This window comes from Lygodium microphyllum, chromosome 11 (genome assembly GCF_053477565.2).
Source record: "Lygodium microphyllum isolate KBCC chromosome 11, Lygodium_microphyllum_v1.1.10, whole genome shotgun sequence".
Lineage (NCBI taxonomy): Eukaryota > Viridiplantae > Streptophyta > Polypodiopsida > Schizaeales > Lygodiaceae > Lygodium > Lygodium microphyllum.
The window spans coordinates 153474077-153493029 of NC_141145.1; positions in this window are offsets into that span (position 1 = coordinate 153474077).

Genomic DNA, 18953 nt, shown 5'->3' on the forward strand with positions numbered 1-18953 from the left:
AGGTTACACAAATGACATATAAGAAGGGGTTTTCATAGGGCAACATTTTCCGGTTTATTGTAAAAGTAGAAACTATGTGTTTGATGTTGAAATGATGCAAAAATAGGAATACTTAAAGAATTAAATAATTGTTTAGCATGTGAAGCTATAGAAAATAAGACATTAAATAAAGCATTAAAGGAGGGCATAATCCATGTGCAAAGGCCCTCTAACATGTCTAGGAGAGAGGTGACACAATTATCTCCTAATTTATAAAGATTGTGTTGTGCCCTCTCCTTTCACCAAGCACAAATAGCCTTAATATGTACTAGCTAGCCTAGCCAACATTGTTAGCAGGCCCACTAACCTCCTTGCACATGGTTGGCATCATTGTGAAGCTTGCGAGGCTAGGGGAGAGGTGACACAATTATCTTCTAGTTTATAAAGACTAGGTTATGCCCTCTCCTTTCATTAAAGTGCAAATAGCACTAATACATATTGGTTGGCCTAGCTAGTGTTGTTGACTAGGCTTGCTAACCTCAGTTCATGTAGTTGGCATCATTGCAAAGCTCATGAGGCTACTCCTCACACTTGCTTTGCATTTTTTAAGGAAAAGGGAGATAGCACAATTTCTTCCCTTTGATCACAAAAAGTAAAACAAATGGCATGTTAGCAGGCCCGCTAACCTCCTTGCACATGGTTGGCATCATTGTGAAGCTTGCGAGGCTAGGGGAGAGGTGACACAATTATCTTCTGGTTTATAAAGACTAGGTTATGCCCTCTCCTTTCATCAAAGTGCAAACAACACTAATACATATTGGTTGGCCTAGCTACTGTTGTTGACTAGGCTTGCTAACCTCGGTTCATGTAGTTGGCATCATTGCAAAGCTCATGAGGCTACTCCTCACACTTGCTTTGCATTTTTTAAGGAAAAGGGAGATAGCACAATTTCTTCCATTTGATCACAAAAAGTAAAACAAATGGCATGATTCACATGTGATAGATAATGCATTCCATGTGTAATGACATGTTTATAAGAGCTTGAATATATGACAAATTCTTATATACTAAGTGTATGTTGTGATCTAAATAATTCATACTTTCTATATTTTATCTTTCATTATTATATTTAGTTCTTATGTATGTGAAGGATACACATACTAGTAGACACACATACATTAAACCTCTCTCTCTCTCTCTCTCTCTCTCTCTCTCTCTCTCTCTCTCTATATATATATATATATATATATATATATATATATATATATATATATATATATATATATATATATGCATGTGTCAAGATTCTTTTACCAACTGAGAGCGGAGTTTTGAGCCCAAGATGTGCATAAAATTTGCCAAAAAATCCAGAATTTAGGGAAAAAATATTTAACATCGAAGGCGGCGGCTCCAACTAGGACGATTTTAAGCACCAAGTGAAATACGACTTTTAAAAGGCGCCCGAGCGACACTTGTGGATTTTTGATAATTATTCAAACTACCGTGCGGGTTGTCAGGAGTTGCTAGTCAGTGCGGGATGTCAAGCTGGACGCTTAAGATTTTTCAGAACTCGAATTGGATGCCGGACAAGGAAGTGGCCAAGAATCGGGCAAGATATGAAAAGGTGGACCAAAGTTTGGCCAAAAGGGGTGGTGCCCTTTGGGACATTTTAACCCCCCCATCCAAAAGGCATGAAAAAAAATCGTGAGGAGCATGAAGGAGGTGACGTCTGCACATTGGCGAAAAATGCGCCATCATCATCCTCTCTCATGATTGGGGGTTGAATGCACCCCATGGAACAGACATTGGGGCTTGATTCCTCTCTGTGGGCTGATCATTTTGCCGCCCTTCACACGAGCAATGGCTGTGGGAATGAAGAAATCTGATTCTAGTATTTCTCTCTCCTCCCTCTCTCTCCCCTAAAGGGTTGTTCCTGCATGCAAGAGGAAATGAAGAACGGTGAAGGAAAGCTTGTCCAGTTGGGACCGGATTACTTCCGGTTTGATGTAGACATGAAGATTGCTGATTGTGAAGATGTTGGACATTGAATGTGGGTTGACCCATAGTCCCGTAGCAAAATCGAAATCCGGAAACACGAAACCTAAGCGGTAATTCAATTTTTTATGAAGAAAAATGAGTTTTATGTCATTTGATTGATGAAACATTGTTCCCATGGGCTGAATATTCATTATGATGTTGTTTTCTATGAGTTTCAACAGTTTATAATCTGAAAATCAGAAAATCATAAGTGATATGGCTGAAATTAATGTTATAAAACCCAAAAAAACACGCGTTTAAGGGGTGAAAATGGGGTTTTTGCAAAATAAATGGGAAATATGAGACATAACGCCTACAAAACCTAAAATTTTGCTATCAAGGAACCTAAGGGCCACAACCCACAATCAATCTTAATTTTTAGTCATTTTTTATTGAATAAAATAGAGGAAAAATACCAAAAAATGGTGGAAAATGGATTTTAAATGGGAGAAAATTAGGAAACGGTAAAAGAAAAATTCCAAAAAATTAAATGTGTATTTGTGCAACGTATAATGAAGGTAAAGCATGAGGTTGGCCGTGGTTTACCCTCATGTCTATGTTTTCGTTCATGTTTATCACTTTCTTTGTAAGGAAACACACATAAAACGACCCTTTCACCTATCAACGAATGCAAAACATTAAATGGCAGGGTGAGAGGGGAGGTTGAGCATCAAAACATAAACTAATATCTAGTTTATGTGTTGCATCATGCCTATAGGACGTTGTTTTAAAATAAAGAGAAAGGCAGCATGAGCGTAAGGCTCGGTGTCTTTTCTCATTACATAAACGCTAGCATGGAAATCATGAAAAGAATGGTTTCGCACGATGCACAATGCTGATTTTCTTTTGTTTGTACACTAAACCATTCACATTATGCACTATGCATAGTTCATGGTATCAACGGAAAAGCTCTTGGACTGCATAGCACTTGTTTTCTTAGGACTTTGACCCACGATTGAGAGTGTAAGGTTATCCCTTGCTGTAGGATAGAGGGTCAGTTTCCTAAGGGATTGTTAAGTAAGGACACATGGTATATCTCTTGGATAACTTTTAAAAATGAAGAGTGGAGTTTGTTCGTTTGTTTTATATGTTGAGCAGCGCATCAAGGGGCTAATCCCTGCGATGTAGGATAGCTACAGTGGGGCCCTAGTGTTTCTACCGAGAGGTTGCCTCCCATGTATGTGATTATCGTGGTATTTATTGCCAATGTGTATGGGTTCTCTCTCTGTGGAGTTTATAGGAAGGGAAACATTGGACTACAAAACTATGAAACTATAAACGCATAGATTAGGCTTTAGGGCAGTTTGTCTTTTAGCAGTAGATTGACACTCCTGGTCCATGAGGCCATGAGGGTGTGTTTGTCTGTTATGAGTATGAGGTCCGGCTAGTGCCATAGCCAATGCCGGCCCATTTCAGGTCCCATCAGTGGTGCATTTTTCGGGAGTTGCCAACAAGTGGTGGTTCTTGAATCTAGGGTTTTTAGGGACCAAAACGTTGGTTTATGTCCTCTGACAAGGACCGTCAAGCCGAAATACTAAAAGCAGAATGTGCTGAGAGGGCTAGACGGCGGTTGGAGATTGTAAGTCGTTATTCTCCTCAAAGGAGTAGTCCGATACGCATAAAAGGCAGTGGTCTTAGTAACCCAACTGTTGCACATAGTCCTTTAGGTGCACGAGGAAGCATAAGTTCTTCCTCTCTTCCACCAAGTCAACCCACTTCAAGTGGGGGTGTGATCCTGTCAGTTCAAACTCCTATTGTCAATCCGATTGTCGCTATGGCACAACCCATTGTAATCTCTACATGGACGCCGGATTTTCCAGCTTTAGGAGTTCCTTTGTCCATTTTTAATGGGTTAACCGAAAAGATGTGGAGTTTCACATTTGTGAATTCCAAAGACTAATGTTTAATTATCACATCCAAGATGAGGGACATCTTATGATGTTCTTTAACATGACATTAAAAGGAAGGACTGTAGTATGGTATCATAGCATAGAGACTAGAACCATCACTATAATTGACAAATTTTACGCAGCTTTTCGAGAAGAATATGCCCTTGAAAGAGGTGGCCAATACTGGTTGGGTGTCTTGAATGTAACACGCCAAGATCCCCATGAGAATGTGAAAGCATATGCCAAGAAGCTTAAGGAAGTGTTTCGTAAGTTACAAACTTACATTCCCATTCCGCCGGCTACCCAATTGCAATACTTCTTGCATGGATTGGATTTCAATATTCAGGTACAATTGAGCAGTGTGGCTTTGGTTGATATAGACACTACCATCAGGCGGGCAGAAGGAGTAGAATCACAATTACAAACGACCTACTCCTCTCGAATAAACCTTAATGCGGGTTTAGCACCTGGAGGAAATTTATCATTGACGAATGGAAGTCAAGGGATGCCTATGAATAACCCTAATGGGAGAGGAAGCATGGTTCAAAATGTACCTTTACTGCCAGCTTCTCCCAGTGTGACTATGCCTATGGCAAGTCAGTTGGCTCCACCAAATGTTGGAGGCCAAGTTTCGAACCCTAACATTGTTCCTATGAGTCAACAACCAATGCCCAATCAAATTGTTAGGCCAATGGAACGATGGATAGACGATCAAGGCTATGAGTCGAGTGCATCTAATGTCCTTGGCGAAGTTAAGGATATGATAAAGCACTACACCGACATGATTTCTGAACAATATCAACAAATAGCTGTTGACGTCAATTTCTTAAAGAAGCAGCAGAATCTGATAGGGAGTCGATGCCTTGAAGAGGATGGACCCTCAAGATTCACCTGTAAGTGGTGTGGCGGACAACATTTCCCTAGAAACTGTCCAAATGTTAAATGTGATATTTGTGGGAAGTCGGGCCACTTAGCCGCTACCTGTTGGAGTAAGATTAGTTCCCTCCAACAAGGGAGTAAACAGCTAGGTCTAGTTAATCATAGAGCGCAAGGAAATAACTTGCAACAAAATGATGGATCAACACAAATATTGCAAAGGGAAAAGACCACTATAGAGGAGTTGCCACAAGGCAATGGAGTTAGCCTTATTGAGGCTGTATGCATCAATGACGCTGAAACCTCTAATCTACGAGTTGTGACAAGAGGCCAAAAGGCTAAAGAGGTTGACAAAGATAAGGCAAAACCGGTCGAGGGAAACCCTAAGCAAGGGGATAAGGGGACGTAAGTCCTGAATCCTGGCATAGAAGGGGGACCTCTAAGGCCGGTTGACAAAAAATTCGATCCTAAGAAGGATGAGGAAGTGCCAAGAAAGAAGGCAAGAGCCAAGAAAGAAGCACCAAAGCCGGTCTCGAGACCAAAAGAAAGAATGGTTTGGCGAGAAAAGCGAGCTTTGGCTACCTATCATGATTTTGATTTAGCAAGTTCTCTTTGCGAAGTCAAACCAGATGTAAACCTCTTATAGTTGATTAAATTATCTCTAGGAGTACGCAAGGAATTCAAGAAGATCCTGCGTATTGGGTATATTGTAGAACCTTTGGGCATAGCACGAGTAGGGGAAGATTGATCATGCTAAAAAGAATTGCCCTAGGGTTCCAGCATACGTGGATGGAATATTAGTAGAGCATGCCATCGTAGACACTGGGTCCTCCGTCAATATCATGAGTTCAGAGTTGATGGAGAGGTTGGGTCTAGGCATCCAAAAAGATAGCTCCATCCTTCTTAGAATGGCTGATGATAGTCTAAGACAACCAGAAGGTTGTGTTACTAAGGTCCATGTTACAGTTGCAAAAGTAGAATACTTCTTGGACTTTAGGGTGATAAGATTTGCAGGACGTCCTAGCTATTGAGTCCTGCTAGGTAGGCCTTGGATCTTACGAACAGACTATCAAGTCGATATACCCGCTGGGCGAGTTGTTCTAGATAGAGGTACTAATCGAGTAATAGTTGATGCTTACCCTGAGTTTCCTCAGAGTGAGAGAGCTCCTTTATCCTCTACTGAATTAGAAATAGTAGACGATCCATCTGGTAGTGAGACATCATCCAGTGATGAATCTAAAGAGGGGTCCACTACAAAGGATATTTATTAGATAACTCTAAATGAGCCGATAGAGCCGCAAGATAGGATAAGAGACGCGGATGTGATTGAGTTGGACCTTGGCACGCCGAATGATTCGTGGCCAATTAAATTAGGTTCCATGCTCAATTCGGCAGAAAGGGAGGACTATGTGTCCTTGATCCAAGAATTCCGTGACATTTTTGCTTGGAGTTATGATGAGCTGAGAGGCGTTCCTCCCAGCCTGGCTGTTTATACTATTCCTGTAAAAGAAGGTAGTCGTCCTGTGCGTCAGAAAGTAAGGCGTATGCCTTTTGAATTGAGGGACGGGCTGTTTGAGGAGTTACAGAAGTTACGAAAAGCTGGTTTAATCTTCCTTGTATAGCACACAGAATGGTGTTCACCAGTTGTTATCGGGAAGAAGAAAAATAACCAAATCCGACTATGTGTAGATTTTAGAGAGTTGAATAAGCAGACGGTTAAGGATTACTACCCGTTGCCATTTATTGACTAGATTTTGGATCAATTAGCGGGTAGGGAAATATATTTGTTTATGGATTGCTTTGCAGGTTATAACCAGATGGCAATTGCAGAAGAGGACGAGTTGAAAATGACTTTCATTACTGTCTTTGGTACTTTTGCGCACCATGTGATGGCCTTTGGTTTGTGCAATGCGCCTGGATCATGGCAACAAACATCAGACACATCTCCCCATATGAGTTGAAAGTGTTTATCGATGACATGGGGGTAGCCACTGTAAGAGAAAGGATGTTGATTATTTTGAGAAAGTGCTTTGAGCACTGCAGACAATTTTGTATCGCTCTTAACCCACAGAAGTGTGTCTTTGGAGTGCCTTATGGACTATTGCTAGGCCATGTGGTCAGCTCAGTAGGGATAGCAATTGACCCTGAAAAGATCAAGGTTATAGTTGCTATGAGTCCACCATGCACTCCGAAAGAGCTACATAGATTTCTGTCATCGATAGGGTACTATCGGAGGTTTATAAACGCCTTGGCAGAAAGGACGTTGCCATTAACGAACTTATTATCCTTTAGCTGTCTATTTGTATGGAGCAACCCTTCTAAGGTAGCTTTCGAGGATGTGAAACAGGAGCTAGTAAAAGCACCAATTTTAAAAGCACCTAAAAGAGGCGAGGTATTTTACATATTTTCAGCAGCCACCATGCATAGTATCAGCTGCTGTTTAGCCCAAATCTGGGAGGAAAAGTGGTATCATCCAATAGCTTTTGCTAGTCGAAAATTGGGCACATAAAAAATTAACTACACCTATATGGAGAAGTTGTGCCTTGCGATAGTGTTTGCGATTAAAAAATTCAGGCATTACATCCTCTATGAGAATGTAGTTTTTTATATGAAGGCAGAAGGGCTTAGATTGCTTATGAACAAGCTACAACCGCCTAATCATCTGGAAAAGTGGTTAATCACATTGCAGGAGTTCGATTATGAGATTAAGAGTAAGCCACCGAGGTTGCAGGGTATTGTGGAATGCCTTGTGGATTTCGGGGAGCCGAAAGAGACTTTGGTTGAAGGAAGTGATATCGAAGAAATGTTTAAAATTGATACAGATTCTATTCCATCTTGGTATGTTGCTATTACACATTATCTATCAACAGGAGAGACTGGAGCTGGTTTATCAAAATCAGAAAAGAGGAAAACTAGACAACATGCTTCGAAGTTTTCTTTGATCGCAAGGACATTATATCGGTAGGGTGTTGATGATATCTATCTGTTGAGTGTTGAAATGACTTGTTTTTTTGGCTGATTTTTGTTGTTTTTGAGAGCTGAATGGTTGATTTTATGGGATGATTGATTGATTTGGAAGTGGATTGAGAGTGTTTTGGATGATATTGATTGTGTTTTGGAAGATCATGATGTTTGTTGATGGTTTTGTGATGTTCTGATAGGTTCTGAATGGTTCTGTATACCTTCTGTTTTGTTCTGTTTTGGTCTGTTTTTGTTCTGATTGTCTTCTGTTAGGAGGGATGGAGTATTGATTGATGAAGAATGAGATATTGTGAAAGTTTAGTGAATGGTTTGTGAGAGTTTGAAATGGTTTGAGAATGAGTTATGAAGTTTTGATGATCTTCTGTAACCTTCTATAGGTCTTCTGTAGAGCTTCTGCTTCTGTTCTGTTTCTGTTCTGTTTCTGTTCTGGTTCTGTACTGTAACTGTTCTGTAGACTGTTCTGTAAGTGTTCTGTGGAATGTATGTGTGACTTTGGGGAAAGTTTTCTAGCCTTGGAAAGAGGTGAATACAAGTGCAAAAGAGCTGAAAGAAGTGGAAGAAGTAGCTGTTAAAGACTCAAGAGAAGACTAGAGTGAAGTGGCAGTAGTGAGCTGTGAAGAGACACTGTAGTGGCTCTGGTGACCAGACCAGCAAACGTAGTCCCATTGCCAGTTTTTAAGGGAGAGTACAATGAAGACCCCGATCTTCATGTAGCAGAGTTTATGGTAGCGTGTGTGGCTAACAATGCCAGAACCCCTGAGCATTGGTTAGCAATATTCCCCGCCACTTTCAAGGGCACGGCGTTTCAGTGGTATGAGAGACAAGCAGCAGGAACTTTTGGCACATGGGACGACCTGAAGTTGGCCTTCCTCACTAAATTCAGGCGTGAAGGTTTTGAAGAGCGGATGAGAGAGGAATTTATGAACCTAAGTCAGTCCTCTAGAGAAAGAGTGGAAGCTTATGTCTCACGAATGGAATCCATCCTGAAGAGATGGACTAACCATAATCTAGATGATGGCATTCAGAAGGGAGTGTTTCTCAGAGGATTACAACCAGAAGTCCGTAAGTTTGTGGAGCTACAAAGACCAGCCACCCTGCAAGCTGCAACAGAAGGTGCCAGACTGTACGATGAAGTGGAAGCTAGATTAGCAATGAATACAGGAAGAGGAGTCCTACCTCCTCTGGTGCCAGGAATGATGTACCCACCAAATGCAATCCCAGGGACTGTTCCCTATCCCTACCAACAGATGCCCCCGGTATCACAGTACAGTGCACCAAATCCACAGTGGCCACAATCCATGCCTCAAATGGTGGTTCCACCACAACAACCATGGTCTCAACCAATTTCCTCAATGCCAAATCAGCAGCAACAGTGGAACCCTACCAACTAGAGCCAACAGCCAACAGTTCAAACAGGAGCTTTGAATCAGAACCAGAACAGAGACCCCTCTGTAACAGCCCAACCAGTTTATGCAGTGATTACAGAAACTCCTCAAAACCCTCCTGCCAGTGCCTCAGGAGGAGAAAGCTTGAAGGATTATTTATCCAACTCAGTTGCAAACATCAAAAAGGAGTTGATGGATGTGATTACAGAGCAACTACAGACGCTGAAAGTGAACACAGCGAGCATATCCAATGTTGTAGGAGCAGGAAGAGATGTGATGCGGTCAAATACTTGGTGTGGTAAGTGTCATCAAGCAGGCCATTTAGCCACTGAATGTACACGGAAACCAACCATCCCTGGAGCCTTCTGTTCCTACTGTTTGCGGAAGAACCATACAAAGGACATTTGCTCCTTGAAGGAGATGCATGATAGAAGAAGAAAGGAAGAAGACGCAAGATTTAACTTTCTGGAATCCAAAATGACAACACAAGATATTGGACCCAAGCCTAGAGAGTTTGGTCCCAATTTCGGACCCAGAAGATTTCCTTCTCAAAGTTACAGAGGAAGACAGTCTGGCGGTGGTCAGAGATCAGAAGTGGAGTGTTACAGATGTGGAGAAAAGGGACACATTTCACCAAATTGTCCAAATCCTCGAAGGTCAGTGGATTACAAGCCCTTATGCAGTCGATGCAAAGGAGAAGGCCACACTGCAAAAGACTGTCCAAGCCCAGCCCCAGTGAAAAACAGTGCTACTGATAGTCCGTCCAAGGCCCAAGAGCCTACCTCCAATTTGGTGGAATTGGAAGTTGCTGCCATCACTCGTGCAAAGCAGAAGGACCCACCTATCCAGAAAGAAAATAACCCTCCTGCCAGAACAGTGAAGTTCAATCTTCCACTAGAAGAACAGAACAGAACAGAGCCTAACAGTGCCGTACAGAGCCCTACAGAGCCACAGAGAGTTACAGAGACAGTTACAGAGACAGGACCAGAGGTCCAGGATACAGAAGAGGAGGAAGTGCCACAAGTGGCAGAAGAAGCTCATGTAATTCCTCTGTTGGAAGAAAGAGGGAAAATGAAAATGGGTGTTGCCCCATTCCCTAATCGGTTAGAGAAGCCAGTGGATCCTATTAAGGAATACGATCTGGTTAGAGATCTAGATACCTTTAAACCAAACCTCACATTCCGACAATTATTGATGTTGTCTCCCAGTTGCCGGAAAAGATTCAAAAGTATACTAACAAGAAGACGTGGTTTAAGGATTGCTCCCTCAACAGCAACAAAGTCCAACAAGGCTCCAGAGCCTGTCAAAGAAGTGGACGTGGCTAACGCTTTCCTAGATCCAGGTACTCCAGAGACTGGCGTATGGATAGAAGGTTGCTTCATTGCAAATGCACTGATTGATGGAGGCTCATCAGTGAACATTATGACGGATGTGACAATGAAGGATCTAGGCCTACAAGGTGTGCAACCAACCCAATGGCTCATCAGACTGGCGGATCAGAGTAGAATCAAGCCTTTGGGCATTCTTCCATATGTGAAGACTACAGTGGCTGGAAAAGATTATTGGCTGACCTATTTGGTGGTGAAGCCAAACTCTTATGGTACGTCCTATCCTCTGTTACTGGGTAGACCATGGCTTTTTGAAGCCAGAGCAAGGACGGATTGGTTCAAAGGAACCTTGACCTTGGGCAGAGGACCCAACAAAGTGGTGCTGAAACTGTATGGTTCTCAAAAAGGACATGGATCCACCTCCTTGGAATTATCTTCTGATTCTCCTAATGAGGCTACAGATGGAACATCAGCAGACGAAGATGCTGTCAAACAGATCCTTCCTAAGAAAACAGTGGCACATTCCTTAACAGTGGATACAGTAAGCCGACTTCCAAAGGATGCAAAGCCATTATCAATGGGTGAATACTTCCTGCCTGAACCAGGAATGACTTCTGAAATCACTTCTGACAGTGAGATAGAAGCATGGATGTACTGCTCTCCCTGTTATATGGCCACAACAGAAGCAGAAGCAGAAGCAGAAGCAGAAGCAGAGACAGAGGCAGGAGAGGAAACAGAGAATCTGTTCTTCTGTTACAGAGCTCCTACAGAAGCAGACGCAGAAGCAGACGTAGAAGCAGAGACAGAGACAAAAGAGGATGAATATGACATGGACGAAGAAGGTGATGAAAGTGAGCCAGAAGAGTCTATCCCACCTGAAGAGGATACATTTGAGGAAGAAGTTCCAGAAGCATCAGAAGCCGACGAGCTCATGCTATGGGACAGAATGGCAATGGTACCATTTGGTCTAGTAAATGGATCATCTTATATGCAAAACCTTTATAAGACGTGGATTAAGAAGAACAAGCCGTCTTTTAAGTGTGGCTCATGCCGTCCTAACCTATCCTTGCCAAAGAAAGATGATGATGATGCACCGTGCCAACAAGCACTAATCCAACTAACCCAACAAGCATCCGAGGGTCCCTGTTATGTGACGTTCCTGGATGTATCATCAGAAGATGAGTCTTCAAGCCAAGAGGTAATTAATTTTGAAACCAAATCCGAAACGGCGCTTATCCCATTCCAACGTCTTAAGGAGCAACCTAAGTCTCCACCAAAAGAAGAAGTTGGTTCTAGTGGGACATCAGAAGAGGACACCACTCCCTTGAAGGAGTCGGATCTGTATCCAGAAGCAGTCCGCGGGACCTTCATTCGTGAAGTAGAAGGTGAAAGGCAGTTAATCTTTGTGGGTGCAGAAGGCACTGAACGCCACTTGAAGGTGGGTAGCAGTCTCCCAGAAGAGGAGTTGTTAACCTTGTACAACTTGTTGAAAGAAAATTTGGACGTGTTTGCGTGGTCTTACAAAGACCTAAAGGGGATTGATCCCACAATATGCCAACATCATATTGACTTGGAGCCTGATGCCAAGCCAGTACGGCAACGACAGAGGTGAATGAACCCGAATTATTCCACATTGGTGAAAGCGGAGCTGCTGAAGCTTCTGGAAGCCGAGTTCATTTATCCAGTGGCAAACAGTGAATGGGTTTCACCCATCGTGGTTGTACCCAAGAAGAATGGCAAATTGCGCATATGTGTGGATTTCCGAAAGCTTAATTCCAAGACAAAGAATGATCATTTTCCTATCCCTTTCACAGACCAACTGTTGGACACAGTGGCATGACATGAGCTTTATTCTCTTCTGGATGGATTCAGCGGATACAATCAAGTCCAAATCGCAGAAGAAGACCAATCCAAAACAACCTTCACCACAGAATAGGGGACCTACGCTTACCGAGTGATGCCATTTGGGCTCTGCAATGCCCCTGCTACTTTCCAACGAGTCATGATGGCTGCATTTCAAAATCATCTGCATGACTTTATTGAGGTATATTTGGATGACTTCTGTGTCTATAGTTTGATTAGTGAACATTGGGGACATTTGGAACAATGCTTTGACCGATGCCGGGAGTATGGGATTTTCCTCAACCCCGACAAATGCATCTTTGGGGTCTCTTCTGGAGTTCTGTTGGGCCACATTGTCTCAGCACAAGGGATATCAACAGACCCTGCAAAGATCGAAAAGATCTCAGCTCTGCAAGCACCCACCAACCTCAAACAGTTGAGGGGATTCCTAGGCCATGTGGGTTACTACAGAAGGTTTATAGCCCATTTTGCGACAAAGGCAACTTCCTTGCACAAGCTTCTGAGGAAAGATGCAGAGTTTACTTGGACAGAAGAATGTGACAAAGCCTTCCACACTCTGAAGCAGTGTCTGATAGAGGCACCCATCCTGCAACCTCCTGATTGGACGAAAGAGTTCCACGTACACACTGATGCCTCCATTGAAGGCTTAGGTGCTGTCCTCTACCAGAAGGGCTCCTCGAAGTTGGATCAACCGATCTATTATGCAAGCCGAAAAGTCACTGATAGGGAACGGAACTATACAGTGACCGAGCTGGAGTGCTTGGCAATGGTGTTTGCCCTGGAGAAGTTTCGCCATTACCTCCTATCTACCCACTTTAAATTTTATGTGGATCATGAGGCCCTGTCCTTCTTGATGAACAAAGCAGATGTGAAAGGACGAACGATGAGATGGCTCCTTTTATTCCAGGAGTTCGACTTCGAGGTGATTACTAAGCCTGGTCGTTCCCATGTCTTGGCTGATCATCTGTCGCGTATCCCACAAACTGCAGACGAGGAGCAGGATGATCCAGACCTCCCTGATGCTTCCCTCTTCTTGGTAGAAACTGTAACTCCCTGGTATGCGGACATTGCCAATCTGCTGGCAACCCAAAAGTACCCTCCTGGTATTTCTAGTCGGGAAAGGAAGAAGCTCATGTTAGAATCAGCCCCATACACCCTGCTAGGCGGTGCACTGTACAAGAAAGGCAAAGATGAAGTGCTCCGAAGATGTGTTGCCGGGGATGAGATTGGGATTGTTTTGAAGGCTTGCCATGACGAGCCATGTGGATGTCACTTTGCAGGAGAAGCTACAGCCAGGAAGGTTCTGCTAGCAGGATATTGGTGGCCTACCATTCACAAAGATTCCTATGATTACTGTAAAAGATGTGATGCTTGTCAAAGAATGGGGAAACCCACCAAGACAAGTGCCATGCCACTGCAACCTATCCTTCCCTTAAAGCCGTTTGAGAAGTGGGGCATTGACTTCGTAGGTCCGATCGACCCTCCTACCAGAAGGAAACAGAACCGATACATCCTCGTATGTACGGATTATGTCACAAAGTGGTGTGAAGCTAAAGCCCTCAAGCGGGACGATGGTAACAGCGTGGCCCTGTTCATGTACGAGAATATCATCACCCGTTTTGGTAGTCCCTTAGAGCTGGTAAGTGATAGAGGCACTCATTTCCTTAACAAAGTCATGGAAGAGTTGACAGAGTTGTATAAGATCCGCCATCGCAAGTCCACTCCTTATTACCCCAGAGCCAACGGCCAAGTCGAAGTTACCAATCGCATCCTTTGCTCGATTCTGACAAGAACGATTGCCGCACATCGTCGTGATTGGGACGATCGACTTACAGAGGCCCTCTGGGCGTACAGAACTTCCCATAAAGCAGCAACAGGACAAACACCCTTCCAGTTGGTGTATGGAGCAGAAGCTGTTTTTCCTGTTGAACTGGAATTACCCTCTTTGAGAGTGGCGATCAAAGAGCGTTTGGGAGATGACGATTCACTGCAACGCCGTCTCCTGCACTTGGAATGTTTGGACGAAATTCGTCGGATGGCTCTACAGTGCATGGAAGCCACGCAAGCCCGACGTAAGGCTTACCATGATAGTTTCATCAAGCACAAGGAGTTCAAAGAAGGTGATTTGGTCTTAGCCTATGATTCACGCTTTGGCAAGTTTCCTGGCAAGCTCCAACAGCGGTGGATGGGCCCCTATAAGGTACTTGCAGTCAACCCTAATGGCTCTGTCCAAGTACAGACCGTTGATGCCTCTGATGATCCCTTCCTGATCAATGGATATCGCCTGAAGAAGTACTTTCCTCCTTGGGGATCTTGACAATTACGGACACTTAATCTTTTCCCTCGTTGGCGCGGCACTGTACTTCTTATGATGACATTTCTGATAGCCGTTCTTCAGCCACTTCTGATGAGGTGGACGCAACCCTCTGTCCCCTCAAAACCCCCTTCCAGCCTTGATCTCTTATCCTCTATTTTCCACCAGCGACAGTGGCGAGGTGGGTTCTGACAAATGGTAGTTCTACCATTCCCTTGCTCAATTCAAAAAAAAAAAAAAAAAAACAACAACAAAACAAAACAAAACATATCGGTCATGGGAGAAAAGAACTTAGGTCCCTGTCATGCCGACCTATTCTTCGAGAAAAGGTGGAAACACCCTCGGGAATAGGGGAAAATAAGAAAAAGAAAAAGAAAACAAGAAAAGAAAGAAAAAAAAAACAAAACAAATCTGTTGTGAGAGAAAAGGAAGCAATTCCCTGTCATAGCAGGCCTCGTTCCAAGAAAAGGTGATAAATACCCTTGGGCGAGAAGCTGGCTGTGGAAAAGGTGGTAACACCCAACAGTCCAGAAAGTGGATTCATTAATTGATATCCCTCGGATCCAATTCCGAAGCTGCCTCCCTTGGTACGCTGTGTCCTGGGTCTCTTTGCAAAGTGACTAACTGTCCTCTAGTAGACGACATGTTCCTATCCAATACAATGTTCGAATTTGATGGCTACCTCCCTGGGTACGCCTCTTCAACAACTGATGACGCGATCCTCATCGACAAACAATCGAGTGATGTGAGCTTTCATCCTAACCGGATGGGGAAGTGAGTATGGTTGCCCTTTGTATTATCAACAGAGAGTGAGACAGAGGGTGGGGCGAGAGACCAGTCTTTTCCCTTCAAATCAAATGAGAGGTGAGAAGTGTGAATGAAGTATTGCACGCACGGGATGGGCCTCTCAAAGCACAAAGTACAATTTGTTTCTGTGCACTACACCATAAGGCTCCCTTGCCTTCCTTCTCACACCGTATGCCGACACAGGGCGGGATGCACAGTTGCACCATCAACTGCGCACAAGGCATACACCCTTTGCACAAGTGTTTGTGAGGATTACATCAATGGGTTTCAGGAAAAGGCTGCCCTCCTGTAACTATCAACAGAGCGTGAGACAGAGGGTGGGTTGAGTGTGACTGGAGTTTCTTCAATCAAATACCGAGAGGTGCGATTGAGGGACGTTATGACACTTGGAGTCAGGTATGTTTCTGTTTCCCTATGCACCCACGAGATGGGTCTTTACCATCAACACAAAACACATCACCCTGTTCTGTACACAGCATTGTAAGGCTCCCTTGCCTTCCTCCTTGCACTTATGCCAGACGGGTTAGACGCACTAATGCACCATCAACCGAGCACCCTGGTATACTCCTTCTGCACCATTCCCTCTTGTTGATGCCTCAACCGGGTATGCGATATGGGTTTTAATCATTCTTCCTCGAGTGATATTAGTCATGGGGCGAGTGACTGTTCCTTCATTCCAAATTGAGTGACTGTGAGTTGAGTGCAATATCCCTCATTATCGACGAATTTCTTGCGATTCCTTCCATCAGCTACCTCCCTGGGTGCTGCCGCGTGGTCCCTGCCATGACGAACGTGTGCCGAGAAGATGCCTTGGTCCCTTCAGCACCGACAACAACACTGGATGTGCCGTTGATACTCAACCTTGATTCTTGATGCAACGGGCCAAGTTTTTCTAACCCTACAACTTCTGTTTCTTCGTGATGTTCATGTTTTAAGTGTGGGGAAGTTAGTGGATGGTCTGTGGTATGGTCCTAGGTCCCTGTTGCTCGGTTAACCCTATCCGTTAAGGTCTTAAGTGTGGGGACGCGTCCCTGCGCGTCTACATTGCATACCCATCTGCATATGCCTTATCTTGCTCATGCATGAATGCCTTGCCTTGCTTTTACCCTCCTGGGGTCCCTTCCCACCCGCCCGGTTATGTTCCACCCACCCTTGGGGCTGTTTCCTTGCAGTTTTCCTTCATTCCTTGATTTTGAGGTCCTGCTATGTGAATGCACCCTACGTTCACTTAAATCCAAATCCAACCTTATAGCCCTGTTTCTCCCATTGAACGGTCCATTTTTCCTTTTGACCTACCTTTGTTCCGATGCACGGTTTTTGAGTTATTAATTTTTGAAGCATTTTACGTAATTTAGACGATTTTCCATGTGAACGCGCTTTTCTTGCTTCCGAATCATGCTCTGACGTCATAGCCCTGACTAGCGCTTTTCCCCTGGCATTTTTCCTATTTATTCCACATCATTCCGATACACGGTTTGTCCGTTATTAATTTTCCGGTTTTTTTAAGACTTTTTCGTGTGTATTTTTGACATTTTTCCATGTGAACCTGCCCTATTTGTATCGGAATTCCAATTTGATTTGACAGCCGTGTCTCCTGTTCCTTCCCCTACCTTTTTCCTTTTTCCTCCACCCTTTTTCGACGTTCGGATTTTTACTTATTAATTTTTAAATGAGTTTTCGAGAGTATTTTTGGAGTTTTTCACATTTGAACCCCTCCTATTTCCGCCGGAACTGTGGTTTGACGTGATAACCCTGTGCCACTCCTTCCTGCGGCCATTTTTCCTTCTTATTGCATGTCATTCCGGTGCATGGTTGTCCGATATTAATTTCCGATCCCATTTTCGGGTTTGTTTTTTGGGTTTTTTCCATGTGAACGCGTCTTACCTTAGTCGGAATTATGTTTTGACATGATAGGATTGTCGGGCACAACTTTCTGCACCGTTTTCCTTTTTTCTGCACTTTCTTCCGATGCACGGATCTTTCGATATTAATTTTTAAATTGCGTTTTTGGTTCATTTTTTGTGTTTTTTGCAGGTGAACGCCCTTTACCCCTCCCGGAACCCCCGTCCCGTATTTTTCCTGTTTCCCCCCTGTCGTCCTGCCCACTTTTCGTTTTTACGATATTTCGTTTTGACATCCGGATTGGGAGTTGTTCATTTTTCTTTATTTTTTTCGTTTTTTCTCGTGCTCGTTTTGCGCGTGAACGCGCCCGTTTTCGATTTTACGCGTCTCCACGCGCCCCAGTCGTGTCCGCGTACCCCGTACCATCATCCCCGCGTCGTTTCAATCCCGTCACGGCAAATTTTTTTACCCCGCCCCGCGCACGAGCGCGGGACGGGGATCCGCCCCCTCTTGACCCCGCCCATCCTCCCTTACCCCTGCCCGCCCACCTTTTATTTCAAAAAAAAAAAACAATTTTAAAAAAAAAACCAAAAAAAAAAAAACCCACCCAACGGACACCCTTCCCTCCCCCCCGACTCTCAACCACCTTCTCTTTCTCTCTCTTCTCTCTCTTTCTCTTTCTTTCTCTTTCTTTCTCTCTCTCCCTCTCTGTGCGTTCCTTCTCCCTCCTCCCTCTTCTCCCTCCTTCTCCACCTTCTTTCCTCTATCTCCTCACTTCTCTCTCCTCCTTCTCCTCCCATTCTTCGCCCTCTCCATCCTCTTCCTCTCTCTCCTCCCTCTTCTCCCTCCCCTCCACGACTTCCTCCTCCCCCTGTTTCTCCTGCCGCCTCCTCCCCTCCTCCTACTCCTCCTTCTCCTCTTCTCCCTCTCCCTCTTCTCACTCCCTCCCTTCCTTCTCCTCTTCCTTCCCCTCCTTGCCCTCCGCTCGGATCGCCGCCGTCGCCGCTCGACCACCCGCCGTCGCCGCGCCGTCGTCGCCGTCCCTTCTGTCGCCGCCGTCGCGTTCCGCCCCGCCGCAGCGCCGCCCACGACGTCCAGCTCGCCGCCGCCCTGCGTACTCCGCCGCCCGGAGCGCTCGCCATCGCCCGCCATCGCTACCCTCCTCGCCTCCTCCAGCGGTCACCTCCACCTCCCCTCACCTCCACCTCCAACCTCCACCTCCTCCTCAGGTCATTAACTAACCTAAGTTACCACTTAACTAACTTAGTTAGACTTAATTAACTAACTTAGTTAGACTTAACTGACTAACTTAGTTAGACTTAACTGACTTAGGTAGACCTAACTTAACTAACCTAGGTTGACTTACCAGACTAACCTAGGTAGACTTACCTGATTAACTTAACTTACCTGACTTAAGTGACTTATGACTCATATGACTAATGTGACTAATGTGACTTACTTAATCACAACATTAATTTTTCCCTAAAAAAATTTCAAAAAATTCCTAAACATTCTTTTTGCCAGTTGTCAATTTTTGGACCTTTGTCTGCTAGGAATTGCCTTTCCTATAATTTTAGAAAAATCCATCTTTCCTAAAATTACCCATAAATTGCCAACAAAATATGAAAAATTATTTAAAAATTGTACAAAA